The 21,236-nt window shown below is 38.6% G+C and overlaps 1 protein-coding gene across 16 annotated transcripts in view; it reads left to right on the top strand.

Moving 5' to 3' along the window:
* The window catches only part of MCTP1 (multiple C2 and transmembrane domain containing 1), a 482,756-nt gene that overhangs the window by 116,484 nt on the left and 345,036 nt on the right, over positions 1-21,236 (top strand). Inside the window, exon 1 of one of the 16 annotated variants that reach the window (XM_032476210.1) lies at positions 20,650-20,799. The exons of the other annotated variants lie outside the window; for them this stretch is intronic. The gene's annotated coding sequence lies outside the window, so the exon portion shown is untranslated. Of the gene's footprint in view, positions 1-20,649; positions 20,800-21,236 lie in introns of those variants that run through there. 16 annotated transcript variants of the gene reach the window in all.

Raw genomic sequence — 21,236 nt, 5'->3', positions numbered from 1 at the left:
GTTTTTCTATTGTAGTATTTAATTTCTCTGTTGCCTTGTTTATTTTCTGTCTGGAAGATCTGTCTAGTGATGTTAATGCAGTGTTAAAATCTCCAACTATGATTGTATTCCCATCAATATCCCCCTTTATCTCTGTTAGTAATTCTTGTATGTACTTAGGTGCTCCTATATTGGGTGCATATATATTAACGAGTGTAATATCCTCATCTTGTATCACTCCTTTAATCATTATAAAATGTCCTTCTTTATCTTTCTTTATGGCCTTTGTTTTAAAGTCTATTTTGTCTGAAATCAGTACTGCAACACCTTCTCTTTTGGCTTTTCCATTTGCATGGAATATCCTTTTCCATCCTTTCACTCTCTATCTATATGTGTCCTTCTCCCTAAAGTGGGTCTCTTGTATGCAGCATATTGAAGGTTCTTGCTTTATTATCCAGTCTGCCACTCTGTGTCTTTTGACTGGAGCATTTAGTCCATTAACATTTACAGTAATTAATGATAGATGTGTGTTTATTGCCATTTTGTACTTATCTTTGCAGTTGAATTGGTATATCCTCTTTGTTCCTTTCTTCTTCCTTTTGTGGTTTGGTAATTTTCCTTTGTATTATCATGGATTTTATTTAATTTTTGTGACTCCTTTGTAAATTTTTGGCTTGTGGTTACCCTTTTTTGTAAATCTATCAACCCATTACTATAACTGTTTTTATTAAACTGATAGTAACATGATCTCAAACCCATCCTACTGTTAAAAAAATTTTAAAAAGAAAGAAAAAAAAATTCTATATTTCCCTGCCTCCCTCTCCCACTCTCAGTGATTTGTATGTCTTCTTTTATAATTTCATGTTTACTTTATTTGTAATTCATGAGTTATCACCTTTCCGGTTGTGTGTTTCTCATTTCTGTAGCATCCTGCTGCTTTTCTATTTAGAATAGCCCTTTCAATATTTCTTTTAGCACGGGTTTAGTGTTGCTAAACTCCTGCAGCTTTTTTTTTTTTTTTTTTGGTCTGTGAAACTCTTTATTTCTCCTTCTATCCTCAAGGATAGCCTTGCTGGATAAAGGATCCTAGGCTGCATCTTTTTTTCATTCAGGGCTTTGAATATATCTTGCCACTCCCTTCTGGCCTGTAGTGTCTGTGTAGAGAAATCAGCTGAGAGCCTTATGGGGGTTCCCTTGTAACTTACTCTTTGCTTTTCTCTTGCTGCCTTTAGAATCATTTCTTTATCCTTGACTCTGGCCATCTTGATTATGATATGTCTTGGTGTGGGTCTATTTGGGTTCTTCCTGTTTGGGACCCTCTGAGCTTCCTGTACTTGGATATCTGATTCCTTCTTTAAGTTTGGGAAGTTTTCAGTCATGATTTCTTCAAAAACCTTTTCAATCCCCTTTGATCTTTCTTCTCCTTCTGGGACCCCTATTATGCGAAGATTGGGACGCTTTATATTATCCCATAGGTCCCTTATGCTATTTTCATTATTTTTTATTTGCTTCTCTTGTAGTTCTTCTGAATGGGTGCTTTCTATTGCCCTGTCTTCTAGATCACTAATTCGTTCCTCTGTATTATCTAGTCGGCTTTGCACAGCTATTAGATCATTCCTCATCTCTGTCAATGAGTTTACCCATTCTACTTGGCTCTTCTTTATAGCTTCAGTTTCATTTTTGACATATTTTATATCTCTAAACACTATCTCTTTTAATTCCTTCAGCAATTCGATCACTCCTTTTTTGAAATCTTGATCTAGTAGGCTATCAATGTCTATTTCGTTGATCTTTCAGGGGATTTCTCTTGTTCTTTTAATTGGGAAAGGTTTTTCTGCTTCTTCATCTTGCTCATACCTCTTTGGCACTGTGGTTTATGGAGTATCAGTTGTTTATTTTGGTCCTTAAGGATTTTATCTATCTGATGCCTATTTAGGAATAGAACTTAGGAAAAAAAGAAAAAAAAAATAAGAGAGAGAGAGAAAGAATTTTAAAAGAAGGGAGAAAGAGGGTTTGAAAACAGTGTATAATGAATAATAGAAGAGTGAGTTGAAGCAGAGTATTAATCCGGTTGAGACGTCCTTTTAAAACCTTTACAAAAAAAGGGGGGGGGAGATGAATAGATGTATTTGAAACCTGTGTCTAATCAATAGCAGGACATCAAAACCCACGAGAAATAGAAATGAATTAAGAAGTAAAGATTAAGAGAGTAATAGAAAATAGAACAGGTAAAAACAGATTAAAAAAAAAAGGGGGGTGGGAGGGGTTTGTCGGTGTTCTCCTGGAGTCTGTGTGCTTTTAATGTGAAGTCTTTCTGTCTTCGTCCTGTTTCGGAAGCTCAGCTTGCTGTTTTCAGAGGCCCTCCGTTGGCGCCCTCTTCTGTGCTGCTCCCAGCACCTGTCGGCAAGCCGATCGCGCCTCCTCCTAACACTGGGTCAGGTGCAGCTCTCTGCTGTGGGCGAGCGGGTCGCTGCCCCTCCGGATGCCACAGTCATATGTTGCAGACTGGCCGGGTAGGAGGGCGGGTCGTGCCCCCTCCCAGCACCTCGGTCAGGGGCTGTGTTCCTGCCCGAAAGGCGGGGGGTGGGGGGGGGGGCGCTCTCCCTCTACCTGCGCCGACGGTAGTTCCGCTCTCTGTGCGGCTGCGCGCTCCGCCCTGGTCGGCGCTCCGCAGGTGGGCTCGGGGAAGACCTGTCCCTGCTCCGAGCCAAAACCCAGCTCCTTGTTTGTCTTTGTGGAGCAAGTTCTCTGAGGGACCAGGATGGAAGGATCCTATCTGCCCCGGGCTGCAGGCCAGTCTCAGTCTGGCCTTTGAGGCTGCTAAGCCCTTAGGTGCATATGCAGGTTTTGCCCCCGCCCCTGCCTGAGTGCTAAGTGCGGAGGATATGGGGGCTGTGCCTGAGCCCCGCCTCTCTTCCCCCGAAAACTTTCCGCGGGTTTTCAGAGATGGGGGTGTGCACCCTTCCCCCGAGAGCACATCAACCTTGCTGTTTTATGGAGGGCCCAGGTTGTTCTGCCCTGTGCACCCACAGCCACGGCGCGCAGCCCCTTGCGTTCCCCCGGGGCTGCCTCCGTGCATCCGCCCCCGTCCTCCCCCCGGCTTGGGCAGCCTGGCCCTGCCCGCCGCTGCCGGCCCGCGTCTCAGGCTGGGTGTCGGGGGGACCCTCTGTGCCCGTTTAACTTAGTTCTGTTAGTCAAGGGCTGCTCTGTACAGATCCGAGCCTCGGAGGCTCCCCCTCCGTCCAGCTGGCCTCTCAGTTGGAGAGGGGAGACCCAGCGAGCGAGCGCCAGTCCTCCTTTGCCGCTCCCTCCCCACGGGACCCTCCCGCGCTGCTTTGCCTTTTGTTCTTTCTTTTTTCCTTTTCTCCTACCAGATTTTTGGCGTCTTTATCTTTTGAAGAGGGTAATGTTCTGTCGGAGTTCCACAGGTGCTCTGGTTGGCTGAGTGGGTTTGTAGATGTGGGTCTTGGTGTATTTGTGGGAGAGGGTGACCTGCGAGCATCCTTCTACTCCGCCATCTTCTCCCCAAGCTTTGTCTTTCTGATTGATCATTATTAATGTATAGGAAAGCAACAATTTCTATATATTAATCATGTGTCCTGAAAATTTACTGAATTCACTTATTCTGGTAGTTTTGAGGAAAGACTTTAGGGTTTTCTATATAAAGTATCATGTCACTTGCAAATAGTAACAGTTTTATTTCTTCCCTTCCAATTTGGAAATCTTTTATTTCTTTTTCTTGTCGGATTACTGTGGCTAGGACTTCCAATACTGTGTTAAATAGAAATGGTGAAAGTGGGCATCCTTGTTTGGTTCCTGAATTTATAAGTCCTCCCTGACTTCTTCTTACCAGATTTCCTTCCCCAATTCTTCCTTCCTTGACTTTCTTTCTAACTTCCTTTCTTTCCCACTCCTTCTCTCTCATCAACTTCCCATTTTCCATCTTCTCTTTGCTCTCTCCTGTGTCCCAATTCATCCTCCTGCCATCAATTGGTTAGACAGCTTGAGGTGGCACCGTGTTATGAACCTGAGGTGTCTAACCTGGGCTCTTTTGAAGCTGGCAGAGTTACTCCCCCAGGAAGCAGCTCAAGAATAACAAAAATTGTCCAAGAAGACAAAGGACATCCAGCAGTGTGGGAACCCAGAAGGGAGTGGGCAGTTATCTCTATTTGGGGAGGGTTCACACAGGAAATGAAATGACATTTCTCTGGGTCTTCAGAAAGAAAAATAATAGATGAAGTTGAAAAGAGAGAGAAGGGATGTCAAAGCATATTACTAGGTCCTGTACATGTAGAAGAATTAACTGTTTTAATGTACTTGGAGTGTACGAGGTTTATGTGATGTAGATGATGAGGGTAATAAAGTACTTTAGGAACAGATTTTTGAAATCTACTCCAGTGACATTGAAATCTACTCCAATTGCAAAATTCCAAGTGGATGCTAGAGCCTGACTCTTAATATGATTGTTATTTTCTGAAATAGAAAACGCTTAATGGACTTGCTTGAAGCAGTAAACCAGGGTATAATTTCTTTCAGTTTACTGATCCAGAGTACTGTAATGTTCACTGAACCCACTGATACTTCATTTGTCTTGAGAACTGTATTTCACAGGACTTTTAAAATTCAATCATAATTGTCATTAATATCCTCAGTTTACCATATATATGTGTATATATATAGTCTTTCTTTCTCTGTGATCTTTTGGCACTTCTGGTCCCCAGATGAAAAATTGAGAATATGTATTAGTATTCATTATATTTTTTTCTAGAAAAACTTAAATCTTATTCTTGAGTTTTATTTCTCTGCACTGGTACTGAAACTCTGGTGATCTAATGAAATATTGATTTCCCCGTGACTCAGTGTCTGAGTCTGACCTTTTTTCTAATTTGAAAAAAAAGAATATTTCTTTACTGTCATACAAAAAGTGATTCAAGACTCTAGAAAAGCAGTGTATCATACAGGTCATAATAAACCACAGTTGCTATCCACAGATTGCTTACTGTTTAGTCAAAGACAGTAACTGCGCTAGTATTTTGCAAACTGAGAAGAAAGATAATTTTAATTACTCTATTATATGCTATAGTAAGTTTCTATGATAGATTCCAGTTAATCATGCTGCCTTATTTCAATATCTCACTTCTGACTTTAAGCTTGACCGTATGATTTACTTTGACCAGTAGGATATTAGCACAGTGTTGAAAGCAGAGCCTTGAAAGGCAATTGAGCTCTTGCTGCTTTTGGAACCCAGGTGCTATGTGAAGAAGCCCTGGTTAGACTGCTGGAGACCTGTGGTTCAGCTAAGAGCAAGCACCAGTATATGTGGGTGAGGCCATCTTGGACTGTCTGGTCCCAGGTGCAGAGCTATCTTCAGCTGCATGAGTGAGGCCAGCAAAAGAGCTGCCTAGCTGAACCTAGCCCAAATTACTAAGCCACTGAATTTTGAGCTAGTAAGCTAATTATTGTTCTAAACCACTGAGTTGGAGAGGCTTAGAGGCTTGTTAACACAAGCTTATATACTGTACTGATATACCATATGCCACTCTTTCATATGTAATCTCACCTGTAACATATGAGAGTATACACAGATAGGAGAATTGAGGCTAGATTGAATTTTAGCAGAATAATATTTCATAACTCATTATATTATGAAAAATAGTTTCAAAAAGCATAAACTTACTAGAATATTTTAAATACTTGACATTGGAAAAATAATTGTCTAATATTAATTTGTTTACAGGCTCACCTATTTACAGAATATACTTCAAGCATTTTATAGTGTTAAAACATGCAGACACAAGGTAATTAAAAACAAGAGTAGAACAATTAATTAGGAGGATAGAGAAACAGATGAGAAATAAATACCAAAAATGCACTAACTCTTATTATCTGGAGCTCACCTTTTGTCTAGACCTCTTGGTAGCCAAGCAGAGCAAAGCATTTGGGGTTTAAACATTTCTTATTTGAGTAGGGAGAACACAAGTTCATCCAAAAAACAAACCGTTTTTTTTTTCTCATAGGAAAAATTTACTGCATGGACCTTAGTTGCAGACAATAGATGTTTGATTCTTGATTTGTAAAAGTTAGAAAAACATTACTCTAATGGGCATTTCTTATATTGTCTCTTATAAAAAGCTTAATATTTAGGATTAAATTTTAAATCAGTTAGGACTTCCTGAGAGGGACCAGGTGTGATGATTTTCATCTGAGTCCAAGGGCTTGGTCAAAATCCAGAAATAGTCATCCCCAGTTTTCCCAGCACCTCATCTGATTTCTGTCAGGTGCTCATCCCCCAAGAAGTGTGTGCAGAATGGATGAATGCATTTATTGAGTACATACTTGGGCTGGGCTCAGCAGGAAGCACTGGAGGGACTGTGGTGAGTGAAACAGCAGTGGCCCCCTGCCCTTGTGTTACTGAGATAACTATGGAGACAGGTATGAATCAGTCACCTGATATATAACTAACTTACATCCACTGTGATCAATGCTACAAAGCCAAACCACAAGGGACCTACCATACCTGGAAGTGACAGAAGCCTCCCCTGAGGAAGCGATATTAGAGCTGGGATCTGCTTGGTGAGATAGTGCCACCAGATGGAAGGGATGGACTGTGGGGGACAGCACACCTGGCAGAGGAAAGAGCTATTAGCAAAGGAGCTGAGGTGGCCAGTCCACGGAGTGAGCTGTCAGGGATCTACAGGAAGGTTAGCATACCTGGTGAGCAGAGGAGAGAGCGGGATCTGAGACAAAGCTGTGGCCATCAGGTTGACTTTACATTCGTTTCCTACACACAAAGAAATTCCATAACAGCACTTTTCTGTGTCTTTCACGTTTTCTACATTGAGCACCGAATACTTTTGTATTGGAAAAAAAAGTTGTTTGCAAAAGATAGTCCAGTGAGAAATACTATAAAGACGTGTCAGTTTGCTAATTTTTCATGGCTTTGCTTCTTGTGGTACTTAATGTCCTATCCAGCTCAGAGCACTTAATTTTCAAAATTTAATTAAATCAGCAAGAGATGGGAAAACACACAGGTATGAAATGCATTTTCAACAGTGATTATCCAAATGCCTCTGACAAGCAAGAGTTATGTGTCCAGCCCAAAATGTTACATGCAGCCTGTACTGACATTAATAACATTATAGGGTGTTAGTGCGGTGCTCTTTGTTCAATTCTGGTGATTGTGCAATGAGAGATTTTTGTTGTTATTTCTCTATGGAATTGGTCTTTCAGATTGAATTTGACTTGAGAAAAGATCTAAATGTCATTTGGAACAAAAGTTTGGTAAAGAAAATAGATGATCATGGTGAAAAATGATAATTACACTGAAGAGTAAAATACAGTTATTAAAGTAGCAGACTAATTTTTATGTGGCTCATAAACCCAAACTTAAGAAACTATACATATATTTTTGAGTAATGGCATAACTGGAATAAGGGTAGAGTCTCTTAGGGTGGCTCTTTCAAGAGACTTGAACTTAAGTAGTTAGGAATTCTGGGGTGCATGTTTAAAAACATCTGTCTATTAAAACTCATATACTCATTTCCTCATTCACTCAGTCACTGTATGAATGTCTGCTACGAGAGCAGCGTTATTCTAGATTCCTGGAATATATCAATGAATAAAACAGCAAGAGACCCCTACCCTTGAGGAATTTACATTTTAGTGTAGCATAGACTATAATAAAAGGTAAATGAAATTAAATAAGTAAATTGTATAGTATGTTTAAAGTGACAACTACTATGACAGAAAAGGAAATGTAGAGCAGAGCAGAGTAAGGGGATTGGGACTGAACTCAGACTGATGGACCTAACTTATAAAACCAAAAATGAGACCTAAACCGTAGTCAATGATAAGGTTACTTTTAAAATTTCTCTTCATCACTAAAAAGCTTGATCCTATGTGAAGTCCTTACCCTAAATTCCATTTCATGATCACAACCTTGGCCACTAATTAGTCTAACTGTGGGGTTCTACTAGCAGCTCTCAAAATCTTATGATCCATTGAGTAATGGAAAAGTCCTTGGCATCAAAACCTTGCCTCGTGAACAGAACCAGGTCTTTTGATTCCAACGCAGCTCCTTAAATCACATTTTCTGGAGCTCAGCCCAGCTGCATTAATAATCCTTCCTCTCACATGATCGGCTTTGCCCTTTCTCTCTTGCTCCTGTTTGCAACATCTTAGATCGGAGTGTTATGCGGAAGTAGTGTGAGAAAGGCGAGGTTTCCTTCCTTGTTTTCAAAGGCAACTCTGACAACATCAGGATCTGGAAAAGCAACTCTAATGGTTCTTCTGTTATCCCTAAAGAGCGTGAAAGCATTTAGGTGGGACAAAGGGGAATAACTGACGCCGATTTTGACCACCAGCTGTTTGCCAGACTGTGCTAAATATAGAGTGAACCCTCCAGTTTCTGAGCATTGGAAGAATAATTTCAACTAAAATTAAGCATAACAGCAACAACAAAATGAACCTGGGGTTTTCCTCAAACAAATTTAAAGATAATATAATTTATTGAGTCTAGTTTTTACAAATGTAAAGATAATATAATAATTTGAGTTACTAGTTTTTTCTCTTAAATTCCATTTCCTTATACCTAGCCAAAAAGTCTGCTCCTAGTGAAGAGACACCTGTGCTTTGCTTATGGCCTTGCTGTCAGCAGTACATCCCCCCTTCAGTACCTCATAGTTTCTGGGGGAGAAAAAAGACACTTGTCCTCACATGAATATTGAAGACCTGGGTGTACTTTCTGTCGCTTATTTTCTAGATAAGGCTACTGCTCCTGATAGAGATTAAATGAAGACCAATCGTGATGAGCCATCCAGGACAACACACTTGAGTCAGGTGGTTTGTTGAGTTATGTTGATATGATGCACTTGAAAGCTCTGAAACTTGTACTGGATAAAGAAGTGCTGCAAGTTATGAGCTGAAAAAGACCAGGCACGTAACTTGTTCCCTCCTTTTCTGGTGCTGTCCCTCTCTTGTAAGATGTCCCTGAGCTAGCATTTGCTTTTATCTTGCATGGTTTAGTAAAGAGTCTTTCTTTGATCTTTTGAATAAACTGGGCATTTTATGTTCCTGATGGTGCTTTGTCCACATGGATGTAATTTCATCTTCCCACCAGAGTAAACTCGAGCCATCCCTTTTTTAAGGGATCTTTCACTCCTTTAACTTTCAGTTCTAAAATGTTTCTGTCCATTTTTTCTGTCTCTTTTTGTACGACCTCACCTGGTGCTTACATGCTAATGTTCCCCTGGTGGCCACTGTAGGACCACTTTGAGATGCTTTTGCTGGTGCTGGAGGGGCTCTCACTCTTTGTTTTCAAACAGCTTTATTGAGGTATAATTCATGTACCATACAACTCACTCATTTAGAGTATACAATTCAGTGGTTTTAAATGTATTCACGGGGTTTTATATCTATCACATGATCAGTTTTAGGACATTTTCATTAGCCCAAAAAGAAATCCTGAACCTTTTAATTATCACTCCCATCTCTCTACCCTTTTTCTTCCACCCTACCCGACCCAGTCTTTGGCAACTACTAATCTATTTTCTGTCTCTGTAGATTTTCCTACTCTGGATAGTTCATATAAATGGAAATGTATAATATGTGGTCCTTTAAGACTGGCTTATTTTCACTTGGCATGTTTTCAAGGTTCATCCATGTTGTAACTTGTGTTAGTACTTTATTTCCTTTATCTGCTAAATGATTTTTCATTGTATGGATATACTGCATTTTATCCATTCCCCACTTGAATGCTGTGAACGTCTATGTATCAGTTTTGGGATGGATACATGTCTTCCTTTCTCTTGAGTGGAATTCCTTAGAAGGGAATTGCTGGTTATATGGTCATTCTCCATTTAGCCACTGAGACATGGTTTGAGGAACTGCCAGACTGTTTTCCAAAGTTATCATCTACTGTGGTTTGAACCACCATAAGTAGTGGTGGTGATGGTCAGGGAGCTTCAGACAAGTATAGGGTACTCATTGCTGATCACATTTCTTATCTGGCCTCCCAGCCTTCAGCCCTTTCCTCTTCAAACCAACCCCTTAATAGAGATCAGCATGAACTTTCTAAAGGCATATCTAATTATGTCCTTTTCCTGCTTAAAACTCTCATGTGTTTTTTTTCATCAGCACCTGGATGAGTCCAAGCCCTTGGTAGCAACATGTGTAAGAACCCCCACCATCTGCATACTGCCCTTCCCTCCAGCCTGGTCTTGCTCCCCTTCCTGCCCTCACTTTAGGTTCCAGTAGCACCTTGTGGCTCTGGTTCCCCTCAGACAACATGGTCAAGCAATCTTAGGACAGTCTACTGCTTCTAAGCCCAGTTTGGGTTATTTATATACTGGAATTTGGGATGTTCAATGTGATTTGAGAAGTAAAGAATCAAGCAGACTTATAGTTTTGGAGTAATCTGGAGACAGTTGAGGAAGATGTAGTTGGATAATTAGAGATTTGGTATGCGGGGATGAGAGCAGTGCAAAATGGGTGAATTGCAGCAGGTTTCCCAGATCTGATAAATTGTGAACGCTAATTTCAAGGCAAGTATAGTTTATCTATGTGATTTTACTTATTTATTCTTTGAGTATTGATTGAGCACCTACTATGTGTCAAACGGTGTTTCAAACCCTGGAGATGCACCAGTCAATAGCACACAGGATATCTCGGTCAACAGCACAGAATTCCTTTCCTCATGGGGTTTATATTTTATTAAGAAAAACACAATAAACAAGCAAGTGAAAAACATTCAGGTAATTATGAGTGTTAGGAGTAAAATAGGACAGTCTGATTTTATAGTGTCTTTGCAAGGTGTTGGGGAAAACTTGGATGGACAGAGAAAGCCTCACTGAACTGGCAACATTTGAGCTGATATCTAAAAGACAGGGAGCCAGCCAGGTGAAGATTTGGGGCTATAAATTCCAAATGGAGGGTGAAGAGGGATAAATTGAGAGTTCGGAATTCATAGATACTAACTACTCTATATAAAATAGATAAACAACAAGGTCCTACTGTATAGCACAGGGAACTATATTCAGGGCCTTGTAATGGCCAATAATGGAAAACAATATGAAAAGGAATATATATATGTATAAATGAATCATGATGCTATATACCAGAAATTAACTCAACATTATAAGTTGACTATACTTCAATTCAAAAAAAAAGTTCAAAATGGAGGGGTCATCAAGGGCAAAGGTGCTGAGACTTATGTGACAACTGAGCTTAATTATCTAATAGCAGAGAGATAGTGATCATATCTATCCTCAGTATAACAGTTTATATTTAAAATTGTTCCATCAAAACTCAAACTAGGCAATTGACCCATCTGGAAGTAAATAAATATATACTTGTATTAGTCTGCTTAGGCTGCCTTAAGAAAATACTGCAGACTGGGTGGCTTAAACAACAGAAATGTATTTTCTTAAAGTTAAGAAGGCTAGAAGTTCAGGATCAGACCGGCACATTCAGTTTCTGGTGAGAGCTTTATTCCTGGCTTGCAGAGAGTCGCCTTCCTGCTATGTTTTCACATGGTCTTTCCTCTGTGCACACCCAGAGAGAGGGAGCTCTCTGGTGTCTCTTCCTCCTCATATAAGGATACCAGGCCCCTAAAATTAGAGCCCTACCCCTATTATCTCATCTAACCCTAATTATCTACTGAAGACCCCATTTCCAAATACTATCATGCTGGAGGTTAGGGCTTGAGCATAGGAATTTGGGGAGAACATAATTCCATCCATAAAATAATTTGAGTCTTTTGAACACCCTAAAAAAATAATTACCATCAATTAACCAAGCAATTAGATTGGGAGGTACAAAGAGTTGCACAATGGACTAATTTCCTAATTATCGATGGACCTTATTCCCTCCTTTTCACACAAAACATACACATCTTAATATTTAATGTGTGTGCAATTTCAGTGTTTAAAAAAATTCTTGACCTTTTAAAACGTTTTACTTTTTAAGAATGAAAGTCCAATGCACTCCAGTTTGTGACTGCCAATCACTACTGAAAGATATTCGAAGAAAGATCTTAGGGTTTAACTATAACCTGTTCTAAGTAAAGTGGTGTCTTTGATGTGCAGATGAAAGCAATTTTCAGTTGTAACAACAAAATGACATGCAAAGGATGAAAAGTCATGAGACAATGTAAGACGAGAAAGAAAAGATAGCAGTAAGTATGAGGTCTCTAACAACTTTTTAGATTTTATTGAATAATATGACTAAGTGGAGTAGTCATTAAAAAATTCAGGGTAGCAGGATCATATACTTGTGGAAATACTGTAGTTTGTAAATTCCACAAGTGTAGGAATTACACATTTTCTTTCCTATACAAGACTAGAATAATGTTCTATGTTCAGTCTACGAATCACAAATGATAGTGCTGGAAGGAACAAAGATTACAAATATTTGAAGGTCATTTTTAAGAGAAAATACATCAGAATGTAGTTCTGGAATCTTTCTCAGATTCAGACAAGTGAGTGCTGTATTTTAGAACACAATGTCTAAGAGGCATCCAATCACTGATGTACTGAAATGCATTTTTCAGAATGGATATGGCTCTAATGCTAATTTACTTCAAAAAATAATTACCACTTTTGGGAAATTTCATGGTCCAGTATGAAAATAAATGTTCTAACCAAATACTAAGGTGTCTGTATGTATTGTACAGCTCCCTATGGGTAAAGAAGTAATCAGACTCTTAACATATAACTTAAATAGTAAATTTTACACATTAAATTAAAATGAAGCTGTCTAATATGGAGAGAATACAGGAGAAATATATTATGTGTTTCCTTTTTATGAAGCACTGGAAGTGCTTGAAAGGATATTTTGCAATAATGCCGACTGGACTCACTATGAATTTATGACTACAAATTCAAAATAGACAGTCAACACTGCCAGGCAGTCTTACTCCTCTTTAATTAAGTCACCTCCTCTGAGACAATGTTTTTACTCTTTTTTTTTTTCTCAAACATCCAGCAGCCTCTTCCAGTTGATCTCTTCTCCAAATACTTATAGAGAAAATAAGTACATTTCGACTCTGGATCCCCTGCTCAAAATCTCAGCTCTTGCAATGCTCTTGTTTTCCACCTGTTTCTGGAATTTCTTTCCTTTTCTACTATGTAATTCTCATTTAGCATGCCACTCATTTATAATTAAAGGAGCAAAAATCCCCATTTTTCAGCTCATACCATCCTCCAGCCACTCCTCCATCCCCTTCATACTTCAAGGTGTTTCTTTTTGCATTATGCTTTTCTTCACGTCATATCTTCTCAATCCAGTTCAAGTAGAGTTTCATTCCTTAAACTCCATTAAAATGGCTTCTACAGGGTCAGTGTCTTATTAAAGCCAAACCTAATAATGATGGTGATAATAGCACATCTCTACAAAGCTTACTGTACATCAGGTACTATTTGAAGTGCTTAATCTATATTAACTCATTTTGTTCTCATAAGTACATATTATAAGGTAGGTACTATTATAAGACCCATTTTACAAATAAAGACACTGGAAGGTTCAATAACTTAACAGAGGTCTCCCTGTTGGTAGGTGGTAGAGCCAGAATTTGAACCTGAGCCTCCTGGTTCAGGATTTCTTCTCTAAACCACTACATTCCTCTTCTTCAGTATGCTGCTTCCCATCTCACCAGCACTTAACGTGCTTGACAGTGTCCTCCTACAGGAACCACTTCATTTCTAAGCCTCTGTGAACTATCCAGAGTTTTAAATTTTATTTTAAGTAACTAATTCATTTTAATTTATTGCTTTCTTGGCTCATCTTTCTGAGTTTTATTTGCTGGCTCCTCTTCCTCCATCAGCCCTTCAAGGGTACAGATCCCTAGAGCTCTGTCCTCAGCCCTCTTCTTTACTCATCCTAGGCACAATAGCTTAAAATACCATGTCTACACTGTGGACTCTCAAATGTACATCGCTGGACTGATCTTCTCCCATGAGCTCCAGACTTAAAGAGTTAGTGACCTACTCTCCATCTCTACTTTGACTTCTGATAGGCGCCTCAAACTTAGTATTGGCCAAGACAAAACTACTGATTCTTCCCTCTACCCACCCCTGCAAAAATCCCATCCCCGAAAGTCTTTCATGTTTCAGTTAATGACAGGAAGGCCATGGAAAGTGCATAACTATTCTTGGTGCAAACTGAACCAGATTGTCTTTGGAGTGCTGTTTGGGATTCCTATGGTCAATTTTTGGATAGGTGCTGCGAGTGCCTATTGGAAGTGTCCAGGTAAGAGAGCTGGTGTCCATAATGGAGGAAACTAACTTTCTGTTATGTATATTCCAGCCAGTTACATGCTGTAGATATTACAAAAATATGCACTTGGCCACAGCATCACAGCAAAGTGTTAGGAGAGGATTGGGAATCAAAAGCTGAGAGTAGCTTTTAAGATGGTAAGAACGTTTTAAACAGCATTTTGAATCCTTTGTTGAATCCATACATTGTTGAATCAGATTTCCCCATTTTATAAAGTGCCTGTTTCCATTTTGATAAAGACAGTCTGACAGATCATATGTGCTTTCCCACACGAATCTGTCAGTGCACTCATCTTTATCCACCACCTCCACCTATGGTTCAAATTTGAAACTTTCTGAAGCAGAGAATGCTAGTCAGTCAGAAGCAGTTTGACAAAGATTCAAAAGTAAAAACTCATCTTAAACCTTAATTTAGCTGGGATCGTAAGCTACACCAAATAGGTGCACAGATAAAGGATGGGGCTTTTGTGGCATCCCTGACGCCCCAGGTTGGGTATACAAACTGGACAGTACTATTACATTTGTATATATGACCTTTAAAATCCTTTTCATCTTTATGCATTTAGACATCCAAGAATGTCTCAGAAAACTGTCATTTGTATATTGTTGCATGACTTTTTCCAAAAAAACAGATCTTGCTACAATCCAAATGCTTTCTTGGAAACCTAAAGTGTAATCTCACTCTGAATGATAACTTCTACTTCTGTTGAGGCCAATGATGTCATCAATGAAAGGGGGCGACAAATATTTCTCATGAGAAGAGTTGGGTGTTTTTCTTGCAAACCACAGGATGGATGTCATCTCTTAAAGGAAAAGCATTTTCTCATCTGAAATGCACATTATGGATCCTCAGTGACATCCGGACTTTGGTAAAGCGTGCAGTGAGTCTAAGCTTATAAATCTTGGTTATGGTATTTTTCCTAAACCAGTGGATTCGAAAAATCAAACTCTGTAAGTATTATATTCTAATTCTCCAATTTTTTAAAAAGAAGAATCTATTTTAATAGTTTTACTTTTTAATTTCCATATTTAATATATGCACATGGCACTCTCTTCAAAAGGTACTAAATGACCCACATTCTTATACTCTGTTCTATTACCTCGTTCTCACTGGAGGGAACTAGGGTTACTAATTTCTAGGCATATATAATACTATAATTTTTTGACCATTAAGGTTACATTAACATACAAATCAATGTAAATCACTAAAAGTTTGAATATACTTTTAAAATTATGTACTATCATTATATAAGTAAATGTATTAGCTGAGGACAGTAAGTAGACTCATAAAAGAAAATTTTCAGCTCTAATAAGTATTTCATTCTCCTTGTATTGTTTACCATAATACATTTGTTGTGTCTTACATGTTCTCTGCCAAGTATTTCATTTCATTGATTCTGAGATGAACTTTTATTTCACATTTTAACATTTCAGAAATTAAAATGTTTCTCATAATTATTGGCTTCTTAAAATTAGTTGGCAATGTTTTTATTTCTAAATTGCATAATAAACAATAGTATGACACAGAATAATTGTGTCTTAGGTTAGATGAAATACGATATTTTGTTCTCTGACATTTTTTCTTGAAATAAATGACAAATTGGCATTATACTGAATTAAAAAATTAGGAAAAGATTGCTAGGTTTCTATTTAGACCTCCAAATAAAAATCAGAAACATTTAAAGTTTATTCTCAATCATTAATTGCTTTTAGGCTTTAGGCTACGGTGTGATGAATATAGCTGGCATTTAAAAAATACAATATGCTGACTTTCAAATGTCACTGGATGTTGTAGGTGAAGAAATACTGTGGGATAGTTTAAGCACAATGTTTAATAAGGTGACTAAATCTATGTATTTTAAAAATGCCAGTGCTTTGGCATTTGTTCTAAGGACAGCCCCACCAAGGAAGTTAACTTGAGAACTGTCCTCTGGCTTTACTCAGACAAGCATTTAGTTACTGGGAAAATGTTGAGCAGCACCTCCACTACTGCTTTGTGTACAAGGTACAGAAATGGTAGCCTCACCTGTACTGACATGTGGACATGTGCTTTTTTCTCATGAGACAGTGCAGACAGGGGTCCAGTGGATAGTGTGCTACAATGTGGACATTGTGTGTGCTTCTTCTGAAACATTTGTAGTGTTCTTTCTACATGCCTGGTTCTGTATTAGGTACTGAAGTACAGGGAAGACCAGAGTAAATCACGTGTGGATGTTTCATTGAGCTTGGGTCTATTAATATTTATAAGCAGTGTGCAAATGGCTAGAAAAACGAATTAGTAATCAGTGTCAGAAAAGGTACATAGATAGAGAAACATTACATCACCAGAGAAAGATAAGGAAATCTTCATAGAGAAAATACTCGTACAAAACTGATGAAAAATTAACAATACAGGAAGTTAATTAGTTGTTTGGTCTCAGTTATTGGAAAAATAATTTCACTGACTTTTCATGTGCAATTCAGTTGAAATAGACCCCTTTCCAAGATAATAACAGTACTTTTTGTGTGTATGGTTTTAAGTATTTATAAGTTTTGTGTGTATGGTTTGTCTACCTCAAAACTCTTTCTGGGTAATCTCATCTTGTTATTTGATGAGGATAGCATGAACTTAAAATGGGTAAAATTGCTTAAAGATTTGAAAGTGTGAGAGCTATGTGAGAAATACCCAAGATTAACCATCTATAAACTGAGCTAGCTTGGTATGAAATAAATGATCTCAAACTTGACCATACCGTCTGCCTCACGCTATGACAGAAACTTTGTGGGACTCTGTGCTTCCCATTTATTTCAAGCCTCTGTTCTTCAGATGCCACAAAGGGGAACAAACCTTCCTGGGCACATTTCCCTTGTCTAGACCAGAATCAACAAGTAGCTCATCTGATTGTCTCCTTGTTTTCTTTTAAGGAGGCACCACTGTCAGTAGAACAGTAAAAACAGATGGAAAGTAGACAATAAACATTTCCTTAGGAATTCTAGTCATCATTTGAACAGAGATTTATTGGCAGTTGGAGATGTATCCCTTGCATATTTTTTTAAATAAAAAGGAAGCACAACTTTAATTTTAGTCAAAACATTGGACAGCTGAAGACATTTTAGGACCTTATTTATTATAGATTGTAAAGCATCTCCAAAAGAATCCTTTATATCAGCACCAGGTTGCTTTATTTTTCTCCATAAAAACAATAAACCTTCTCAAATGGGGCTACTACTGGGGAAGAAGGTTGTTTCACTGAGATCTGAAGAGAGAGTCCCAAGGAAGTGTTCCTGGACTTCAGAAACTTGCAGAGACATAACTGACAGCAGAAATCTGGAGTCAGGTGCTATTGCAACAATCCTTATCCCCTATCGTTTTAGTATAATAAGTGGGGGGTAGTCCTTTTAAATGCTCAGATTGACCACAAGAAATTCTGAATTTTGGCTGATCTTAGCCAGTGATTGTGATCTTGGGAACAGGATAGACAGGAGAAATTTAATAATAAAACTAATAATATCCTATGTCATATACTTACGGCATAGACTATATCTGGATGTCTACTTTGCCTATAGGTATATCTAGTAAGGTCATTGTGTCACTTGGGGCATTGCTAGTGGCTATAAAAAATAAACTCAAACATTTCAGTGGCTTAACACAATGGTTTCTTTCTCACATAACATTCAATGTGTGTGTTTTTGAAGCTTCCCTAGAATCCAGGTTCCTTCCATATTGGAGCTGTGCTATTTGCTAGGGGTCTTAGAGTCCTCTGTGTTTAGGCCGAAAGAGAAATACAAAGAACAGAGAAGAGAAAACACAACTTCCTTTCATTCGCCTTGGCTAGTAAGTGACACACTTCTACTGCACTTAAGACACTCCTCTGGTGACAGCCAGTCATATGGCGCCGTCTAGATGCAAGGGTTGCTGGGAAATGTCACTAGCTGGGTAGCTGCTTTCTCGTAAAATACACAAAGAGTGGATAAATTTGTTGGATCCATGAGATCTGTGTTATGGCAAGGAGTCCACAAATTTTGTCAGAGAGTAAGCTGTCCCTGCACAGATAGTTGATCACACGAGGTTAGATGCAATGAAATGTCTAGTTATAATTTGTTTTGAAAAGCTATTTTGCTTTGGGGAGAATATTTCATGGTCACCAACAGTGATTTTACAGTGTTTGTAAAAACTTCTTGAAAGAGGTAAGTAGAATAGGATGGTAATAAATATTTACCAGTTTACCACATATAAATCAGTGATTTACTTAGTATAAACATGGTCTGTGAATGTTCTGTTGTGTGATTCTGAATCCAGTAAACCTACCGACTCTTTTTTGAAATTTTTTGCATATCCCTTCTAAAAGGAAATGGGAATTTATGAAAAAGTACTTTTGACTTGCTTTGCTTGTCGGCAAACATTTGAGCTGGTGAGGTATTGGTATAAGGAAATTGTCTTCTGGCAAAAGTATTAACCTACAGCAGAATATAATGACAAAGAACTCTTGGACTCAGAGACACAGGTAGGTGTGTAAGAAATAGCTCCTTCATTAAAGCCAGTCTTCTGATCTTGTTTTCTGTCTCTGTGTGACCTCGGGAAAGTCCTCAGTAAATTTAATTGTAAAATTAAACTTGAACCTGATGATCCAGTTCAGGCTGTTTCTGGCCCTAAAGATTTGTATCAATCTATAGTTTGAAGACTCTGGAATTTAATGGGACAGAGGTCATATTCTATAGAGTTCATGATACAAGGAGTAGCTTGAAGAGTTAAGAGTAAAGAGAGTATTGCTAAGCATATCAAGTACTTCATTGGTGAGCAAAAAGGTAGCCATCTCTTGAGAAGTTATATTCAGAGAAAAAGGTATTTATAATCTAAAAATAACCTCAAAATGATTTTGTAATTATCTGCCAGTTTGGGGGACTTTGAGAGTTTTATGGTGCTTCTCAGCATTGTAAATTGACTCTAGTTTGTATCATTCTTATCTATCCACTGATACTCTGCCTTGCTTTTGCTTAAAGAGTGCATTCTCCTATATTGGGAAATAGAGGTCTTTTTTTTTTTTTTCCGGTGTTATGGGAAAACCTAAGTGGTCAAGACTGAATGTATTGAATGTGAACATCCCTGAATTCTGGATGGTCTGTGAGAACAGCCAACCTTCTAAAGGAAAATGGTGTTGATTAGTTCAGACTGTTGGTGAACTTATAAACATACTGACCCTGCCCTTATCAGGTAACCCTCATGTGCCATCATTGACTAGTTTTACCGTGAAAACAATTTTACTTCTTTGTAATGCCACTTTTCTTTTCTGATCTCTTTTGCCAACTAAAAATTGGCTTTTGCCATCTGCCTCTGTAAGGACTGAATCACATTGACACTTGCCATCTACCTCTGCTTGGATTAAATTACAATCCACTGAAGCCGCTAATCTCCAACAGTCCCTGAAAGGAGTTCAGGGTGGAGATCAGGAATGAGGCACTCTCTCTGGGAAACACTGGCAGAACAGGCCTTCAGATAGTTAGATATTTTCAGGAGAAATTTTTATTAGCCCAAATTCTTGCATCTCCTCATATCTAGAAAAGCACTAAAACTATTAACAGTGACATCTGCTACTCTTGACTAGCAGCAAGCCTCTGCTTAAGTGTGTGCTTGACTGCACAAACCCCTCTTCATTAAAATCGTGTATAATATTGAGTTCCCCCTGCCTCTTCAGAGCAGTTCCACAGATCTGTCCGAGAGGCTGTCTCCCAGGCTATAGTCCTCATTTTGCCCCAAATAAAACTTAACCCACAACTCTCACATTGTGTGATTTTATTTCATTTGGAACTTTGAATGATACAGTATTATGTTTACTAAAATGTGGCATCTGTCATATAGTAGTAGTAACTACCTATTGTTTTTATCTATTCATATTTTCCCTGAATTTTCACACTTGCAAGGCTGTGTTGATTCTTTGGGATTTCTTTCAACCCATGCTAAAATGCCTTGACAGATATGTATTAGCATCCTTTAAGCATGAGAGACCTTATTATGTGTATTAGTGGATGTTATAACACAAGAGAAACAGTATCACATGGTGTAAAAGGGAAAGGTGTCAGGATATGGGTGATTTATTAATTGTTAGCAAGGCTAGCTTTCCTTTATGATAGGTGGGATCAGTGTTATGAAACTGTTTTGATGGAAAGTTTCATCAGTTTCAACAGAGTTCTGCTGGGATGCCGTATTGGTCTAGAGACTTAGTAAGCTGCTTAGGTCTTCGAGATTCCACTGTAATAGTCCATGCTTTTTTCTTTGTTTTTTGAAAACATATTACTGGCTTGTGTTTGAGCCATCACACATTAAGCTTGTTATTAATCATTAACACCTTGCTATGAATTATTTTGCGACATTGCTCTTTGCCAGTTAATAAGGTGTGTCAACACCTGGGACTTGGCAGGAGGCAGCTGCTCTGACTTTTTAGCAAAGGTTCTTAGTTTCCAGCTGGTTCTCCTTGCGGGTTCCAGAGTTGGGCTGGCTGCTTCCATTACTGTACCTGGAATGAAGAGCATTTGAAGGGAGTGTGGAAAAATCCTTGCCTTTAGGGCAGTTCAGGTAAGGCTCAATCTTTTAAAGAAATTGTTAGTCAGAGACTATAGAAAAGAAAATAAACACTGAAGTATGGAAATAAAGAGGGACGCAGATCATGGATGTCTTTGCTTTCTTAACTACAGTGCACACTCGGATTGCTTTGACCAATACCTTTACCTTGACTTAAACGTGTTGCTGGGAAGTGATTCCCCAAATTCCCTTTTGGTACAACCTGGCCTCTGAATGGACTGAATTTTCCACTGGAAATTGAGTGAAGTTTCCCCAGATCTGTCCCACCTGAAGAAAATTGCTTTTCAAGCTATATGCCTGCGTATCTTTCTTCTCTGCTTAAGAATTGTGAATGATCAGTACTTGGACAAAAGAAGAGAAGTATCTTTATAATCTAGAGAACTTCCCAAATTAATGAATGTGAGGGGCACATGGCACCTGAAGAATGGTTC

Source organism: Camelus ferus, chromosome 3 (genome assembly GCF_009834535.1).
Source record: "Camelus ferus isolate YT-003-E chromosome 3, BCGSAC_Cfer_1.0, whole genome shotgun sequence".
Classification (NCBI taxonomy): domain Eukaryota; kingdom Metazoa; phylum Chordata; class Mammalia; order Artiodactyla; family Camelidae; genus Camelus; species Camelus ferus.
Note: the sequence above shows the minus strand (reverse complement) of the source record. Positions and strands in the feature narration are given on the sequence as shown.